Source organism: Oryx dammah, unplaced genomic scaffold (assembly GCF_014754425.2).
Source record: "Oryx dammah isolate SB20612 unplaced genomic scaffold, SCBI_Odam_1.1 HiC_scaffold_1, whole genome shotgun sequence".
Lineage (NCBI taxonomy): Eukaryota > Metazoa > Chordata > Mammalia > Artiodactyla > Bovidae > Oryx > Oryx dammah.
This window is the reverse complement of record NW_024070185.1, coordinates 67200219-67216131: the sequence shown is the minus strand read 5'-3', so window position 1 is coordinate 67216131 and position 15913 is coordinate 67200219.

The following is a 15913-nucleotide window of genomic DNA, read 5'->3' as shown; positions in this document are numbered from 1 at the left end:
TCCCTACTCCTTGAGAAATCATAACCTTGACCTTGTTTTATTAAAGGCACATTCTCTTTTTATCCTGGCTTGATTTTCATTACAAGATGTTTTTGCATTAACCCTGGGCCTTCTGTGGGTGAATGACACCATGTAAAGGATTTTTCTCTGCTCCCCAGATTTCTCTCTTGATAGAAGAGATTTCAATGCAACCCCCACAGCTCCCATATTTGCCTTTTCTAAAATAAAATTATTGGGACTTCCCTGATGGTCCAGTAGCTGAGAATCCACCTGCTAAAGCAGAGGACATGGGTTCAATCCCTGGTCTGGAAAGATCCCATAGGCCATGGGGCAGCTAAACCTGTGCACCACATCTACTGAAGCCAGTGTACCTAGAGCCACTGCAACGAGAAACCCGCACGCTGCTAAGAAGAGTAGCCCCTGCTTGCTGCAACTAGAGAAAGCACATCAGCAAAGACCCAGCACAGCCAAAAGTAAATAAATAAAAATTTAACAGTAAACAAAATTGTTACTATACTAGGGCTTGTAACCAGGTTTTAGGGTTCAAATCTCATACTTTCTTACCCATGTGTTTTGAAGGGATGTCTAGCCATTAGCTGTGAATCTGGGTGAGTTTGGACTTGCTGACTGGCTTACTAAAGCCTGGCATCCAAGGGGCACTTGTTCATAAAATCAGGCTGTGGCATTTTTGTATTATAGACATCAGACAGTGATCTAAGAGTTGGCAGACAATTGAAACAACATTTCTGCCTTCAGAGAAGTTATACTGGGGCTGGGAAACATGTCAATTAATAAATGCAATAAAAAGTCACAATTCCTTGAAAGTCCCGCTCTAATTTCTGCCCTTCAAGAAACCACCTTTCTCGATGACCCTCAGGATAGACATTCTGAGGGGCTCAGACAGTGGCGGGTACAATCCCTTCATTACAGATGTGGGGTCAGAGACCCAGAGAGGTGAGGATAGAAAGAAACACACATCTGACAGTGAGTGAGTGTGGCTGGTACCTTCCAGGCATGATGACTTGCAGTGAGAGGAGTCGTGGCTTGTGTTGAGGACAAAGCAGGGACCCATGGTACAGCCCCAATTTTCCCTCCAAGGCTCAGAGCACCCCTGGATTCTTCAGTTGGGACTCCCTCCCTGCTGGATCTCCGTCTGTCTCCTGCACCTCCAAGGTCAAGAGCAGTGCTTCTGGGGCCAAACAAGCTGTTCCCATTTACCCAAAAGCTCTATCCTCCTGGCTTCTCCTCTGGTCCCTCTGGGAGCAGCCCTGCCTGGCCAGCCCAGTTGGAGTCTCTTCTCAGGATGAATACTTCAGCTTGTCTCTGCCTTCTAACTCCTCACATGTCCAGAAGGCGAGGCTGGAATTGTTCCCTCCATCAGGCAGACGGGAAAGCAGATCCAACCCGGGGTGTTGGCCAGCAGGGTAGAGCTGGCACTGTCCTTTATTTTGGCTCCTTTCCTAAGCTCCCTCCCTCACATCCCCAGGTCCCTTTTTTTAAGAAGCCAGTGGTGTATGGGATTTCCTTGGTGGTCCAGTGGTTAACAATCTGTCTGCCAGTGCAGAGGACATGGGTTTGATCACTAGTCCAAGAAGATTCCACATGCTGTGGAGCTACTAAAGCCCATGAATCACTACCACTGAGCCTGAGTGATGCAACTACTGAAGTCCGTGTGCCTAGAGCCTGTGCTCCGTAACCAGAGAAGCCTGTGCGCTGCAAGGAAGAGCAGCCCCTGCTCACGGCAACTAGTAAAAGCCCTCGCACAGCAGTGAAGGCCCATGAAACCAAAAATACATTGAAAGAAGAAAAAGAATCCACTGGTGTGGCCACACCGAGCTCTGCCCCCCAGCACCTATTAGCCTTATGCATTCCCTGGCTGCCTGGTGGCCAGGGGAAGTTGTGAGCAGATGGCCGTCAGCAACTCTTGTCTCCACGTTGTCTGCCCTTCTCAGGAGACATGTCTGCCATTCCCCCTCCAGCCAGCATACTCAGCTCTCTCCCTTCCTGGGTGAGGGCCTGTGGGCCAGCATGGAGACATTTCCCTGTTGGCACAATTGGTGCTGATGCTGAGCAGACAGCTTCAGGCTTGATCCAAGTGACCCTCTGCACAGCCTGGGTGACAGGGCCTCTTGCCTCTCCCACTCCTAGGCGAGGCTTGAGTTTGCATGTCACGGCATCTCTGGGCCTGTGGACATGGCCGGACTCTTTGCTTTGATCTCACATCAGGCCTTGGCTTTATTATTTTTCCAAGCACAGTGATTATCCCCCTAATCATACCAGGAAATGAAAAGCTGCAGACGTTTTCCACGCGGCGGCCCTGTTGATCTCTGCTGTATTATAAATGTGAAAGTTGATTGAACCAGAGAAATGATTTAAAGGCAGAATTTCCAGAGCGACCTTGATAAGAGGTAGCCTCTCCCAAGGCCTAGGGCACCTCTGGCTGGCTGTGAATGCGGAACCATGGTGGGGGCTAGAATGTCTCTCCCTGGCCCCCTCCCCACAGGTCTGAGTGGCACAGAAAGCCATAGCTTGGAGCTTCAGGACTCACTCCAGGTAATCCCAGCCCCAAATGGTGCAGAGAAGATGCGGGCTGATCCCCCCAAGATCAGCCCACATGCTCTGACCTTGTAGTTAGGGGGTCCCGGTGACATCTGCTTCCCTCCTCACCTGCCTGGCACTTGACCTGTCTCTATAGCCATCCTCCTGTCTCATCAGGGCAGTGGCTTTCTCTATTGACCTGTGTATCCTCTACACCTGATCTCCAGGGTGATCGGATGCCCACACTCTGAGTGCAGTGATAATGATGACCATGAGACTACATACCTGATATCGACTCTGCTGTGGGTTTATGACAATACATAGCTGATAACGACTATGCTCTGGGTGTTATAAATATTGCAACTAATTTCAGTTCATAACCAATCTCAGAGGGACTGCTTCCCAGTTTGTAGTCTTTCCACCATCTCCTTTCCCCACACTCAGGTGACATTGTGACTGTCTTGTGTGTGTGCTCAGTCACTCAGTCGTGTTCGACTGTTTGTGACCCTGTGGATTGTGGCCCTTCAGGCTCCTCTGTCCTGGGATTCTCCAGGCAAGAATACTAGAGTGGGTTGCTATGCCCTCCGGCAGGGGATCTCCACATCCAGGGATCGAACCCCTCTCTTAAGTCTCCTGCATCATCAGGCAGGTTCTTTACCTCTAGTGCCACCTGGGCAGCCCTGGGACTGTCTTGTCGAGATCCAATTGCAGGGGAAGTAAAGAAGGAAGAAAGTTCTTCCTCTTCTGCCCTTTGTGTATGTGTTTAGTTGCTAAGAATGTCTGACTCTTTGCAACCCCATAGACTATAGCCCGCCAGGCTCCTCTGTCCATGGGATTCTCCAGGCAAGAATACTGGAGTGGGTTGCCATTTCCTTCTTCAAGGGATCTTCCTGACCCAGGGACTGAACCCACATCTCTCCTGCATTGCAGGTGGATTCTTTACTACTGAGCCACCAGGGAAGCCTTCTGCCCTTTAATCTGAAACAGAAATCTCTGCTAAGAGTGATTATATATTCCCTTCTGTTTTTCTGTCTCGCCTTTCTGTCTCTCTTCCCTCACCTCGTGTCTCCTGGGCATCTGCCGGTCTCCCTGGTTTGCCTAAGCTTTCATCCCCTACCCTGTGAACCTGCTCCAGATTCTCTCCAGATCCTGCTCCCTCAAACACACCAGCCCTGCCAGTCCTGCCACAGCCTGCCTGCGCTGCTCCACACTTCCTTTGCTCTTCAGGTCCCGTCATGAATATCTTTAATTTCATCGCTTACCTCCTGCCTTTCTTTTTGAATGTTATGGATATTGTTTCCGTTGATAGGCTGCTCTTTTATACAAGTGTATTTGCTATTCTGTGGGCTTGGGATGGGACAGCTCAGGTATACATAAAGAAAGCAGTTTATAAAATAAACATCAGGAGGACTAGCCTTTCTCCCAGAAGCAATGGTGCTTGCAAGGCAGGAAGGAAAGTACACACATTCTCAAGGGGGAAGGGAAGCAGGCTGGTCCACCTGAGTCTACAGGGGCCCCCTGCACCATGGCCACCCTCACGTCTCCTACTTCCTTAAGCTGTTTTCCCATGTATATAGCCGGTTCTCGTTCAACACACACTACTGAGCATGCGCTGTGTACCAGGCTCTGTGGAGCAGACAGAAAGGACAGCCCTATGCCTTATTGAGCTGGAAGAGAAAGGGGTCATGCTGACAGCTTTTATGGGCCATGTGCTGTTCGGAGTGTCTGACAGGCAGTCACTCTCTGAACTCTTGAACCATCCTGTGTGGCAGGTAATGGTAGTAGCATCTTCAGCATTTTACAGAAGAGGAAACTGAGGCACAGTGAGGTTAAGTACATGGCCCATGGGTGAAAGCTATGACAAGGCACAGGCTTGAGAGCCAGGCTTCCATCTGAGTCAGGGATGCTGAGGGCACGCTCCCTTCCTAGGCTCTCCTGCCTCTTACGTGTCATGATGATGGCTTGAAAGAGCCAACACCGTGAGACGCATTTGACAGGTGCACACAAGAGGTGCAGCTGGAGTTCCACAAAAGTCGTTTTCCTGGGCTTGGGAGGGAGAGGGGGCTTCCTGGAGGATAGAGTGCTGGATTTGGGTCATGTGGTTGTGGGTGTGCCCAGTGGTGTCCAGCTTGTTGGACATGGGATTTTCCCGGCAAGAATACTGGAGTGGGCTGCCATTTCCTGCTCATGGGATCTTCCTGACCCAGGGACCAAACCCACATCTCTCCTGCATTGCAGGTGGATTCTTTACTTGTAGTGCACCTAGGAAGCCCCTTGAGTCTCATGAAAGGGTGCTATTCAAAGAAGTGAAGGGAAGGAGCTATTTTAGGCGGGAAGAAGGAAACTATCAGAGACATGGTTTCAGAGTAAGATAGAGATGAGAGAGAGTGCATGCGCCTTGTGTGTGTGCGTGTGTTAACTGCAGCGGGTATGAAGAAAGGACAAGGTTGCAGTCCACCCAATATCTCCTCTGCCATTTTGTTGGGAGGAGGTCCGGCATGTCCATGTCCAGATTCTTATTCGGAGGACCAGCACTGCAGTAGGGAGGGCCTGTGGGCAGATGGGGGCAAATAAGCTGGATGACAGTGACTCCTCTCTGATCCCACCATAGACTTGCTGCGTGTGATTTCTGCTGCTTTTCCTCGCCTCTCTAAATGTAAAGTGCCTGCCTGGTGCAGTCTGTGCTCCCTAGCTTTCTTCAGCTGTCACGGTATTAAGTGTAAAAAAACAACAACATATATTTATTTTATGTTATTTACAAACTGTAACATTCAGCCTGAAAACAAATTGAGATTCCTGGGCAAAGAGGCAGCGTCTGATGTTGGAGTGAGATTTCTTGTCGTTCTGAGTCAGTCTGTTCCTGCAAATGCCTCAGAGAAGGCGGAGCCACCTGCCTGGTGGTGGGAGGGAAGGCTATGTGGGACAGGGGTGGGGGATGGGAGACCCAGAAGGCAAGATTGGACAGAAAAGCCTGGAGTCTGGTGTTTCCAGGATCTGGCTTACCCAGGTCAGGAGAGCACCATCTGGTTGCAATTAAGGAACAGCATGAACAGTGGTGATGCTCCTATCAGAGGGCCTGGGATGGAATGCAGCCTGCTCCCAATAATGTGTGTTGTGTTCTTTGGTGATGCTCCGTGTGTCTCTGCCCACCTTTCCTTCCTAAGAGATTCTGACCCACTATTTCTGGCATGAATCAGGTAACCTCCCATTTCTCATCTGGTGACTATAACCCTTTTCCCCAGTGGGAAGCCAAGAGGGGAGAGGAAGAGGAGATAGGAGGATTCATGTTACTACAAAATTCTGTGACTAAAATCCCAGAGCAAATGGGGTCCATCATTCCTTTTAGGTGTTACCCATCTTGAGTTCCAAGCTTTCCTGTATTACCATAAACTGTGACATCCACCTCTACCCAAACTCTGCCCCAGCCCCAGTCCTCCCCACTCACAGAGGTGGGCTCCTGAGCTTGGCTCATCTACTCAGTGCACATCTTGGAGGTTTGGTGGGAGCTACTGGAAGAGAAGGTTTTCCCTGATGACTCAGTGGTAAAGTATCCAACTGCCAATGCAGGAGATGCGGATTCAATTGCTGGGTTGTGAAGATCCCCTGGAGAAGGAAACGGCAACCCACTCCAGTATTTTTACCTGGAAAATTCCATAGACAGAGGAGGCTGTTGGGCTACAGTCCATGGGCTCACAAAGAACTGGACACAACTTAGCGACTGAACAACAGCTGGAAGAAAATGCCTTATGTCCTCCTGGAATGGAACCGGTAAGAATGGAGGGACTGGGGCAGCCACAGACCACCCTGAAGGAAGACCCTGCCTGAGATGCCCCAAACAAATGGAGTTAATGGATGACCACTAGGGTCCTGGTGACATCTTTGAGCCCCTTGGTAAATCGGCAAGAAGCTAGTGAATCCTCAGTTTTCCCAGCTGGAGAGAGTCATAGATTCTATTTTCTCCTTTCAGTCCAAGTTCATGTCACTTGCATCTGTGAAACAGCCCTAAACAACAAGGTGCTGGCCATGTTTGGTGAATTGAACAGCTAATGGGGGTAGGGTGGAGAATGTGGGATGTCCAAAGCTGAGGCTGCTTGTGACTAAGTTTTCAGAAAACTGTCCGTCTGCTCCAATGAGTGGGGACCGACCATGGGCTTGGCCCTTCTGTGTGCGTTCCTCAACTTTACTATTTATGATCAACAGAAATAAAGCTACAAAAACTGGCAGGATCTTTGGAGACTGTTTGTCCCACACCTCATTTTATCGCTGTGAAACTAGAGACCCAAGAAAAAGGCATGACTGTGCAAGACTATGCAGTGTGTTAGTGACTAATTATTTTAGCTTAACTTTTTGCCAGGATACAAAGTTGTTGGGGTGTTGGGGTGGGACAGGAATGAATAGTTATGTACCCATGTTTGTGCCCGGGCTGTGAAACCCACGAATGTGGCTGCATTTGCTATGGAGGGGCAGCCTTCAGGGAGATGGCACTGGGTGGGGTGGGGGAGCAGCACTTAGAGGACTCAGGGTTTTCGGGGTCCATCTCGATAACTGTGTACACATCTAAGATTCACTTTTAATGCAAGCCGCTGCTGGCTCTATTCTTATTCCGCTGCATTACTGTTGGGCTCCATCTGGTACTCATCCCCTCCTCCTGGCCTCTCAGCCCTCCCTGAGAGCAGAGTGGAGCTTCATTAATGACTGTAAGGACGGCTCAGGCTGTGGATCTGAGGGGAATTGTCTGTGGGCTGGGGGCCAGGGAGGGCAGGGCCAGGAAAAAGGGGTCATCAGAGAGGGCTCTGCTTGGAGCTACTTTCAACTCCCAAATGGTAACACCAGGCATTCACTTCTCTCAATGCCGCTGTCCCTCTCTCACAATCACTCTCCAGGGGAAAGCAGCTCCTCCACCTGCGGCCTAAGTTAGTTGTCTCTGATCTTCTGGAAGAAATGACCATAGATACAAACATACACACAGATGCACAAACATGCACACACACATGAAATGTATACACACACATGTACATACGAACACACACATATACACATACACACACCACACACACATCACACAATACATATACACACACAATACACACACATACATATATGCACACACATCCATACAAACATATACACACTCATAACACAGAGATATATGCATACCCACATGCATATGCCTCCATACACAAATATACACTTGCATACACATATACATGTATGTGTGAACATACACACATGTGCACTTATACACCCACATACATGGATGTGGAAGGTGGAAATTTCCACTCAAGGCTGTCATTCCTTTCCCTTCTCCCTCTGGAGACAAACTCCAGGTGCAAGGCCTCCCTTCAGGAAGCAGCTGCAGGCAGATCCCAGGGCCTAACCCCAGGGACCATGATGCATTCAAGAGGCCAGTAATTATACTCCTCACCATGCTTCCAAGTGTTTCCCTCCTGGTCTGCAATGCAGACCACCCCCTGCCTTGCAGGGGCTGGGGGCTGTGGGCCCATTTGTCTGAAGACATTAGGCGTCAAAGGGCAGTGTGATACTCTCACTGTGTACCTTGGCTAAGTCACTGTCCTTCCTCTCTGGTCTCCTACCAACAGAGGCCGACTCCTGTTTGTGTTCATGGCTGTCTTAAAGGTTCTCCTAGTCTCTTCTTTCATTACTGCCTGACTCCTCCCTGCTGCCCCAGTTCCTGTGAGAGAGTGTCCCCTTCTGAGGTGCTGGAGCACTGGTGGCCCAGAGCTGAATGCACACTTGCCATAGGAAGTGCCTTGATGGTCTGAACAATGACCTTTGATGCTGAAAGCCCCTGGGGTGACTGGGGTGGTGGCAGAGAGGGTTCAAGTTAGTAGCATCAGATTCTGAATCCTGCATAATTAAAACTCAGATGATTTTTAATGGTCACATTCAAGAGCTGTTGGATTCTGAACCTTCTTCTGCAGCAAGAGTAGTGTGTGTGTGTGTGTGTGTGTGTGTGTGTGTACACATGTTTAATATCTTTGCTCAAAAAGTTATTCACTCCTTCTAAAAGTGGAGGCCAAGTCAGTGATAAATTGCTGACTCCTTCGACATGAATATTGTTCAATTATTCACAGATGTGTTTGGTCTGACAAAAGCCTTTGCTTCAGCACATTTCTCCTGTTAACCAAAGGCATTCATGTTAATGTAGAATCAGCTATCATTAGTGCAGACTTTCAACAGCTTTCAACTATTCAGTGTCTTCTTTCTTCACTCTATCATTTTCTCTTATGATTTAATTAGTGTGAGGCTGGAATCATGGGCTCTTAATTTATCCAGGAAGTTGAACAAACTGGATTTTGACACCTGCTGAATTCCCCAAGTGGGGCTGTCTGTTCTGTTCTTCACCTACTAAACTAGACTGAAGGAGGTTAGTTTTGCATCTTTCCGATACCTGCCCTGGGGAGACCTGTTGACCAGACCAAAATTCAAGATTCAATACAAAGTATGGTTCCACCCCTTCCACTTCAGATTAGATTGAGCCAAAGGGGTCTTCTTCCTGCTGAGTGGCTTTCATCCACTTGGGTGGTCCATGTGATGTAACATTCAAGGAGGGTCAGGTGCCTTAGAGACCACCAAAGGCAAAGGTTTTCAAGCTTTCATTTTTAACAGTGTAAGGCTTCAAAGGAAATCTTAGGCAGAATGCTAAATGTCCACAAGAGAAAAGCAAAGCTATTCTGGAGGAAACAGGTGGTGTCACATGCTCTTTTTTCTTCCCAGACCCAGAAACTCATCCTAGCCTAAAGCTCATGATCAAAGCCGAACCATGAGATACAAGTGGGGAAAGGGAAGAGGGGAGGAGAAATATGGGGGTAGGGGATTAAGAAGTACAAACTATTATGTATAAATAAGCTACAAGGATACATGAGGAATACCACCAATATTTTATAATAACTGTAAATAGAGTACTGCCTTTAAAAATTGTGAATCACTATATTTTGTACTTGTACTTTATATAATAGTATATATCAACTATACTATATAAATATATATATATACCTTACATAATATTGTATATAACAATACTTTGGCTACATGATTTGAAGAGTCACTCATTGGAAAAGACCCTGATGCTGGGAAAGATTGAAGGCAGAAGGAGAAGAGGGCAACAGAGGATCAGATGGTTGGATGGATAGGGAAGCCTGGAGTGCTGCAGTCCATGGGGTCACAAAGAGTTGGACATGACTTCAGTCAGTGACTGAACAACAAAAGGTCAACTATACTTAAATTTAAGAAAGAATGCATAAGAGAAAACTAACAACTTTATTATTACTAACATTTGCAACCGATCATATATTTTTTGCAACTTGCCATTCAAAATTTGACTAAATTGTTTCTGTTAAGTCAGAAATATAGCCCAATTATGCTAAAAGTGCTTATTTGGATGTCAACTTTTATCCAAGATTTTAAAAAGTAGAGTCATTAAATTCAGAGAAAAAATGTTTTAAAAGGCCAACTCCAACCAAGAGAAGCTATGGCTGGACCAGGGTCAGATCCTAGTCACTGGTAGAAATGGACCCAGGTGCAGTTGCTCTTAGGGCTTCTGTCAATATTCTATTCACTCAGCCACTTCTTGCAAGGCTTTTCCCAAACGTTACCTTCTTCATTAAGGCTCTCTCAACATTTACAATACACTTGTTCATTTTCCACTCAACAAATATTTGTTGAGCTCCTCCTACGTGTGAAGCACTGCTTTAAGTTCTGGGGAAGCAGCAGGAGACAGCAGATATGAAAATCTTTGCTCCCGTGAAGCTTATATTCTAGTGGAGAGAGAAATAATAAACAAACAAATAATTAGGTAAGTGTTTAGAGAACAGTAAAACAAGGCAAGGAAAGCCGAGGGTGGGATGGAATTACAACAGGTGTTCTCTGATTTGAAAATGACACTGAAACACTGATGTGAAGGAAGTGCAAAGAGAACACATGAGTGTCTGGTCCAGGAAAATGAAATAGGAAATGTGAGGATGTGGAGGTAGGAAGGTACCAAGAGAGTTGAAAAAAGACTGAAAACTCCAATGTAGGTAGAATAAGGGAAGCCAAAGGGACAATGAGGTCAAATCATTTAGTACCTTCCAGGACACTGTAGAGCTTGCGTTTGCTCTTGGTCAAATGAGGAGCACTACATGGGTTGGGACAAGGGACCTTGCGAGATGACTTGGATTTTGAAATGACTATGCCTAACACAATGATAAGAAAAGATAAAGGGACACCCAGGCTGGTGGCTCTGTCGGTAAAGGATCTGCCTTCAATGCAGGAGACTGCCTGATGCACAGGAGACCTGGGTTTGATCCCTGGGTCAGGGAGATTCCCTGGAGAAGGACATGGCAACCCACTCCAGTATTCTTGCCTGGAGAATCCCATGGACAGAGGAGCCCGGTAGGTCCATGGGATTGCACACAGTCAGGCATAACTTTGTGACTAAACCATAAGGCAGGGAGATTAGTACACTAGGAGACTACACTATTGAAGTCATCAAGGGCAGAGCTGATGATTTGCACCCATGTGGCAGGGAGGATGGAGACCAGTGTTTGCATTTTGGATGTATTTTGGAGGCAGAGCCAAAAAATTTGCTGAAAGATTAGTTGTGAGTTGTGACTGTCAAAGAAGAGTCACGGATGATTATGCAAATTTTAGCCTGAAAGGAAATCAGTCCTGAATGTTCTTTGGAAGGACTGATGTTGAAGCTGAAACTCCAACACTTTGGCCACCTGATGCGAAGAGCTGATTCTTTTGAAAAGACCCTGATGCTGGGAAAGATTGAAGGTGGGAGGAGAAGGGGACAACAGAGGATGAGATGGTTGGATGGCATCACTGACTCAATGGACATGAGTTTGGGTAAGCTCTGGGAGTTGGTGATGGACAGGGAGGCCTGGCGTGCTGCAGTCCATGGGGTCAAAAAGAGTCAGACATGGCTGAGCAACTGAACTGAAAGGAAAGATATCATTAACCCAGATAAGGAAGACTGGAAGAAATGCGTGTTTGGTGTGCATGGTGGGTGGATATCAGAGGTTTACTTTTGAAAAAGTCAACTGTAGGTATCTTTCAGCAGTCCAAGTGATGAAGTGATGTGAAGATTCTGTCCAGTTGTGAAATCTCCAACCTTTCAATCCCCAAAACATGGTTGTAATTTTCAAAAGCTATGTGATGATAGTCTGTTCAGGGTTACAATGGATGTACATGTCTGAATGCTATTAGGACAATATAAGCATCTTGGTTATATTGCTGGAATCTTATTCATCCTGGTGTCCTTCCCTGCTTCAGCACTGTACAGGGCAGATGACCTGAGCTCAAGAAATGCTTGTTGTCATAAATTCAACAAACATTTGAGAAGAGTTAGAGAATTAGAAGAGTAGTGTGACATAGCCTAGCATCTTCCAAATTGTTTTCTGCTGAACATTAATCCCTTGAGATATTCAATTAAAAAACAGATTCCAAAGACAAATAAGTTTGGGAAGCTGTTTATTCTGCAACCCTCCCTTTGAGCATCACAAAGCACAGTTGTATATTAAAAGGGGTTTAAAAAATTCTCCCAAGCATATCTAAATGTCCACCTCAAAGTCTCCCAGTCACATCTGGTTACTCATCTCTTTCTTCCTATAATCCTTACAATAAGTGTTGTAAGGATCTACAGTCGTGTCTGATTCTTTGCAATCCCATGGACTGTAGTCCACCAAGCTCCTCTGTCCATGGAATTCTCCAGGTAAGAATACTGGATGGGTTGCCATGTCCTCTTCCAGGGGATCTTCCTGACCCAATGTTGCAATACACATCTCTTGAGTCTCCTGCATTGGAAGGTGGATTCTTTAGCACTGTACTACCTGGGATGCCCCCAGTAGTAAATTAGCGTTGTATAAATCACATTATAGAAAATGCTAGAGATCAAATTGCCAATATCCATTGAAACATCAAAAAACCAAAAGAGTTCCAAAAAAATATCTACTTCTGCTTTATTGACTATGCCAAAGCCCTGGACTGTGTGGATCACCACAAAGTGTTGAAAATTCTTAAAGAGATGGGAATACAAGATCACCTTACCTGTCTTCTGAGACATCTGTATGCAGGTCAAGAAGCAACAGTTAGAACTGGACATGGAACAACAGACTCGTTCCAAATAGGGAAAGGAGTACATCAAGGCTGTATATTGTCACCCTGCTTATTTAACTTCTTTGCAGAGTACATCATGTGAAATGCTGGGCTGGATGAAGCACAAGCTGGAATCAAGATTACTGGGAGAAATATCAATAACCTCAGATATGCAGATGACACCACCTTTATGGCAGAAAGTGAAGAAGAATTAAGAGCCTCTTGATGAAAGTGAAAGAGGAGAGTGAAAAAGTTGGCTTAAAGCTGAACATTCAGAAAATGAAGATCGTGGCATCTGGTCCCATCACTTCATGGGAAATAGATGGGGAAACAGTGGAAACAGTGTCAGACTTTAATTTTTTGGGCTCCAAAATCACTGCAGATGGTGACTGCAGCCATGAAATTAAAAGACGCTTACTCCTTGGAAGAAAAGTTATGACCAACCTAGATAGTATATTCAAAAGCAGAGACATTACTTTGCTGAGTAAGGTCCGTCTAGTCAAGGCTATTGTTTTTCCAGTAGTCATGTATGGATGTGAGAGTTGGACTGTGAAGAAGGCTGAGTGCCAAAGAATTGATGCTTTTGAACCGTGGTATTGGAGAAGACTCTTGAGAGTCCCTTGGACTGCAAGGAGATCCAACCAATCCATTCTGAAGGAGATCAACCTTGGGATTTCTTTGGAAGGAATGATGCTAAAGCTGAAACTCCAGTACTTTGGCCACCTCATGCGAAGAGTTGACTCATTGGAAAAGACTTTGATGCTGGGAGGGATTGGGGGCAGGAGGAGAAGGGGACGACCGAGGATGAGATGGCTGGATGGCATCACTGACTCAATGGACGTGAGTCTGAGTGAACTCTGGGAGTTGGTGATGGACAGGGAGGCCTGGCGTGCTGCGATTCATGGGGTCACAAAGAGTTGGACACGACTGAGCGACTGAACTGAACTGAACTGATAAAAGTGAAAGAGGAGAGTTAAAAAGTTGGCTTAAAACTCAACATTCAGAAAACTAAGATCATGGCATCTGGTCCCATCACTTCATGGCAAATAGATTGGGAAACAGTGTCAGACTTTATTTTCTGAGGCTCCAAAATCACTGCGGATGGTGACTGCAGCCATGGAATTAAAAGATATTTGCTCCTGGGAAGAAAAGCTATGACCAATCTGAACAGCATATTAAAAACAGAGACGTTACTTTGCCAACAGAGGTCTGTCTAGTCAAGGCTATGGTTTTTCCAGTAGTCATGTATGGATGTGAGAGTTGGACTATAAAGAAAGCTGAGTGCTGAAAAATTGATGCATTTGAACTGTGGTGTTGGAGGACTCTTGAGAGTCCCTTGAACTGCAAGGAGAGGCAACCAGTCCACCCTAAAGAAAATCAGTCCTGAATATTCATTGGAAGGACTGATGCTGAAGCTGAAAGTCCAATAATTTGGGCACCTGATGCAAAGAGCTGACTCATTGGAAAAGACCCTAATTCTGGGAAAGATTGAAGGCAGGAGGAAAAGGGGATGACAGAGGAAGAGATGGTAGGGTGGCATCACCAACACAATGGAGATGAGTTTGAGCAAGCTCTGGGAGTTGATGATGGACAGGGAAGCCTGGTGTGCTGCAGTTCATGGGGTCTCAAAGAGTTGGACACAACTGAGCAACTAAACTGAACTGACTGGTAGGATATGCTGGGAGATTAAAATAATGCTGGAATTAGGAATCTGAACACCTAAATGTGAGCATTCAGAGTGTGATCCTGGACAAATGTCCTTACCTACTTGGGTTCTATTTCCTCATCTGAGGAAACCAGACTAGGAGATTCTATGACTCAAATGTATAACACACAAGTTTTATTCATTCCTTTTATTTATGTTTCTCCCAAGAGTAAGGCTGGCTTTCAGCAACTTAGTAAAGACTCCATGGTTTACATTTAGCATCCAATTGCGTTCTTGCAGCTTACTCCACCAGCCTCTCAGTTTCCCTAAGAAAGTCCATGCTATGGTGTTTCATAGTGTTGAGCTTCCCACGCTCAACACAAACTTGTATTTCTGTCCTTAATCTTCACTCCCCATTTCCCTCTCTAGGTAGTGTACTGGGATCCAGAGATCTCCTGCCTTCTCCTTGCCTCCTTCACCCTAAATATTCTGTGGAGGTCTGGCCAGGTGAGAGCTAATGTCTGCTGGGTGAGTAGGCACCGAGGGCTCATGTATTGTTACTCCTCTTCCCAACCCAGGAATTGAACCTGGGTCTCCTGCATTGCAAGCAGTTTCTTGAAAAGCTAGGACCCTCAGTGGGAGACCTAAAAATTACACATCCTACAGAGGGAGATTATGAAAAAACATGTCCCTCTGGGCAGAGCAAAATAAAATGATGTATCTCCCCTGAAAACATACCCACAAACTGTCCACATGCAGATTTGCTGTCTGAATTTACATTACTTATAACATGAAAAGTTAGTTTTAAGTATTTTCAGGTTAGTAAGAACGAAGCAGGGCAAAGACTAATAGAGTTTTGCCAAGAAAATGCACTGGTCATAGCAAACACAAGAGAAGACTCTACACATGGACATTACCAGGTGGTCAACACCAAAATCAGATTGATTATATTCTTTGCAGCCAAAGATGGAGAAGCTCTATACAGTCAACTAAAACAAGACCAGGAGCTGACTGTGACTTAGATCATGAACTCCTTGTTGCCAAATTCAGACTTAAATTGAAGAAAGTAGGGAAAACTGCTAGACCATTCAGGTATGACCTAAATCAAATCCCTTATGATTATACAGTGGAAGTGAGAAATAGATTAAAGGGACTAGATCTGACAGATAGAGTGCCTGAACAACTATGGACTGAGGTTCATGACTTTGTACAGGAGACAGGGATCAAGCCATTCCCATGGAAAAGAAATGCAAAAAAGCAAAATGGCTGTCTAGGGAGGCTTTACAAATAGCTGTGAAAAGAAGAGAAGCAAAAAACAAAGGAGAAAAGGAAAGATATAAGCATCTGAATGCAGAGTTCCAGAGAATAGCAAGAAGAGATAAGAAAGCCTTCCTCAGTGATTAGTGCGAAGAAATAGAGGAAAAGAACAGAATGGGAAAGACTAGAGATCTCTTCCAGAAAATTAGAGATACCAAGGGAACATGTCATGCAAAGATGGGCTCGATAAAGGACAGAAATGGTATGGACCTAACAGAAGGAGAAGATATTAAGAAGAGGTGGCAAGAATACACAGAAGAACTGTACAAAAAAGATCTTCATGACCCAGATAATCATGATGGTGTGATCACT